Genomic DNA, 4,158 nt, shown 5'->3' on the forward strand with positions numbered 1-4,158 from the left:
TCCTTCCCTAAGTAGAGTTTACATATCCTCAGTCCTTGAAAAACCAAGGTCCCAGTGGTATACTTATATCTCTGCTACCACCATGAGGCAATTTAGTTACCCACCAAAGGAGTACTGCTTGGAACTAAGAAAAGGCCTCTCTAAACCAGAGAAGGGACAAAACAGGGATAAAAATAATATAGAAATTTAATCTGTTAATGACAAACTAGACTCTGAAATATTAAACTCTGTTCTCTAACTGATAAGCCTCTATCAGTTAGAGAATAAACAGGGTAGAAGAAAGGAAAATTTCTAAGACTTTTTTCTGATTACTATCTGACCTTCCCATTACTTAATATAAGTAATAGATTATAAGACAATAGATTTGGCCATTATACAGTTGCTGATCAATAATGTCTGTGAAATAAATGCATTGATAGGTTAATTAATGGGTCTTTGTTGTTTGAGAACTGGTGCTTTTCCAATCTAGGGTACATTACAGAGAGACTAAAATTCTTTGATTAAATTGCAAGATTGTAGTGCTCACTTCAGTAGCACATATACTAAATTTATAACTATACAGAGAAGATTAGCATGGCTCCTGTGCAAGGATTACATGAAATTCGTTAAGTATTTCATATTTTTTAAAGGGATTAAGAATATACTTATCTAGATGAGCACAAAGTAATGTATAGAATTGTTAAATCATTATACCATATACCTAAAATTCATATAATTAGTATAACTAACTATAGGTTAATCATACTTTAATTTAAAAATTATGATATTATAACAATATAGGAATGGATCATATGAATGCTATATCACATGGGAATCCAACATGAACTATAGTAATAGTGACATTGATAGGATTATTTTTATCCTCTCTAAGGTCCTAGTACATTATCACAAGAGTAGTCTGGTAAAAATCAGCTACCTCACCTACTTTGAGGATCTTTTTTAGAAGATTCTACCAACTGAATCCAAATAGCTTTTAACTGATGAAAGCTAAATGATCTGTGGATAGTAAAATATATCAAAGGAAAAGTCATGGCTAGGGTTCCTATACTGTCTCTACATGAAATGAATGCTGGCTATTTACAAGGCAAATGACATCAAAATGTTAAATGATTGTGAAAATATTAGAATAAGCATTGAATAATTGCTTTATTTAAGATTAATGACCTAGAGACATCTGTTATATTAAAGTTCTTGGCTAACAATTGGCCAGAGGTTAGTATAGGATCCCACCATCCAAATACCTTACCAACAGAAAAATAATCCTGAAAAAAGCATGTGAATATCTGTTGAGTATGATACTATTAATTGTCTACCTAAGGCTGGCCAAAAAGCTGTCCCCCATGCCAAGAAACATGAATTTTTTTGGCTTGCTACAAAATTAGTGTTTGTAATTAAAATGCTGGGTACCAGCTGATGATGAAAACTAGAGAAAATCCTCCTTTGTCTCCTCAGTGAGGTTTTTCTTGCATTTAAATAGATGTTTCAGGATGTGTTATCAGAAGCCCCTGAGAGGTTTCAGCACTTACTGAAGAAAATATCTGTGGTGAGACTCATTTAGAGGAGGTAGGGTAACTCCAGCAATGGGCAGTGGCAGTGATGATGGCTACATCTAGTTTCAGCTGCAGCAGCTCTCATGAAAGCATCCAATGCCCAGTATTACAAGTGTGTAGGAGTAATGTAAACTGTGGTGTCCATGACCATTGGCGGAAGCTTGTGCTGTCTGCACCAGCCTGATTCTGCTATGTGGTTTTGGACATTTTTCCTTGATGTGTATATTTTGAGACTGGTTCTTCGGCCTTGCTGAAAATTGTGTGAACCTGTCAGTATCTTTTGAATGCATGTCTTTTTTTTGCTTAAATTTTTATTTGTTATCTGCTAATGATCATTGCCCTAGCAGAATACCAGAATCACAGGAGAGTCAACATGAAGTCTCTTTGACTAGGTCTCTGAAAAGAGCCAGTTTTGTGAAGTTTTTATATATGATGTGAAGCAGATTTCACTCCTGACAGGGTGAACAGCAAGAAGAAGTGATAGCTGATAGCACTCTCTAGTCACATCCCACCAAATATGGCATAAAGGCTGGAAAGCAATGTGGCAAAGTGAAAGAGCATGGGTCTTGGAATCCGAAACTACTATTTACAAGATATGTAATAAGACAATAAAACTCTCTGGAACTGTGTTTTCCTTATATGTACAAAGAGTAATAGCAGAATAGCATTTGTTTGGCAGGCCTGTTATAGGAATGGTAGAAAGTCAATATAAAGTACTGATCCAAATCCAGGAGATAAGCAAGGATCAGAAATCCAGAAAAAAGGAAGTGACTTGAACATGAGAACAAATACTCTTAGACAGCAGACCACTAAATATTAAAGTATTTGAGTCACTTTTCTAGAACATGACTTCTTTCTAGCTCTCTTGCTAGGTAGATTCCATAAGTTATTCTTCAGGCTGATGTCACTTACACAAGAGCTCCAACACAGACCACTTTTCTGAGTTTCAGACTCCAACTTCCTCCTTGATACTTCCACTTGGATTTGTCACAGGCATTTCAAACTCTATCTGTCTTAAAGAGAATTCTTAATTCCACAACCATCTACACATGTTCCTTCTCCAGTCTTTTGCCTCTCAGTAAACAGTATTAGCATACACTCTATTGTTTCCTTCAAACAAATAGGAGTAATTCTTGAATTTTCTTTGCCTGCATCCAACCCATCAGCATGGGGAGAAGGTTGTATCTACAAAGTGTATTCATAATATTCCAACATCTCTAAATCTCCATTTAATATCTTCTCCATCCACCTCATATCTCTCGTCTAGACAAGAGGATGGCCGACTTCTCTAAAGGACTAGATGGTAAATATTTTTGCTTTGCAGACTTTATGATCTCTGTCACAATTATTTAATACTGTCATTAGAGCATGAAACCAGTCATAGCCAATGTGCCTACAAATCGCCAATGGATGTATTTCAAAACAACTTCAGTTACAAAAATATGTGGCAGGACCATGAATGATATAGTTTGCCTATGGTTCACCTAAACTGTTAGAGTTGCCTTCTAACTTAGGTTTCTGTGTCTAAATTTTACACTACTGTTTCACGCAGAAGTTAGATGTTTTCTAAAACATAAAACAACTCATATCTTCTTGCAACATAAAGTCTTTTAAAGGCTTTATACTAGAAATAAAATAAAGTATGAATTCTGTTCCCTGGTCTAGAAATTTTTGTACGATTCAGCTTATTTTTCTTTCTTACTTCACTCACACTATTCTTCCTCTTTCTAACCAAGTTCTAGCCATCGTCAGCCTTCTTTTAGTTATTAAAACACAAGCTCCTCAGCAACTCTTAGTTTGTTCCCTATAGTTAAGAGTCTCTTATATTTCACCTCCCTCTCTGATGGAAGAGAGTTGGGTGGGGGAGAGGGTAACTGGGTGATGAGCATTAAGGAGGGCATTTGATGTAATGAGCACTGGTATTATATGCAACTGATGAGTCACTAAATTCTTCCCCTGAAACCATATATTAACTAACTTGAATTTAAATAGAATCTTAAAAAAAAAAAGATTTATAAATGTTCAAGACACACACACCCACCCACACACACACACACACAAGCTCTTTCCTACCTCTGCCTTGCTGTTCTTTCTGCTTGAAGTCCTTTTCCCTAAGCTGTATGCAGGGCACTGTCATATGTATGCTTCTGGTTTAAAATGTCATCTCTTCAGTGGCCATTATTTGAATGTAAGTCCAGCCCATATTTCCTTTTACCATGCTATGAAATTACTCTGCCTCCTTCATAGCATCTATTGAATATTGCAATCTCTATCTTATTTCCTTCCTTCTTTTATTTTGACTTCTTTCTTTAGATTATAAGTTGGCCACCCTGTTCATCGTTGTATATTTAGCTTCTAGTGCTCCTAGCTCAGTGGAGATTTTCAATGAATAGAAATTGAGTATAAGAATTAATGAATTGGAAAGAAAAGAGAAAGGACCCAAATTAATAAAATCATGAATGAAAGAGGAGAGATAACCAAATCAACACCAAAGAAATGCAAACAATTATAAGAACATATTGTGAGCAACTATACACCAGCAAGTTTGATAATCTGGAAGAAATGGATGCATATCTAGAGACATGTAAGCTACCACAACTGAACCAGG

The 4,158-nt window shown here is 35.6% G+C and overlaps 1 non-coding gene across 1 annotated transcript; it reads left to right on the forward strand.

Moving 5' to 3' along the window:
* Positions 1–518: 518 nt before the first annotated feature.
* Positions 519–624, forward strand: LOC125094530 (U6 spliceosomal RNA). The gene has a single exon (XR_007125554.1). It is a non-coding gene; the product is annotated as a U6 spliceosomal RNA (small nuclear RNA).
* Positions 625–4,158: the final 3,534 nt, after the last annotated feature.

The sequence above is a fragment of the Lutra lutra genome, chromosome 2 (genome assembly GCF_902655055.1).
Source record: "Lutra lutra chromosome 2, mLutLut1.2, whole genome shotgun sequence".
Lineage (NCBI taxonomy): Eukaryota > Metazoa > Chordata > Mammalia > Carnivora > Mustelidae > Lutra > Lutra lutra.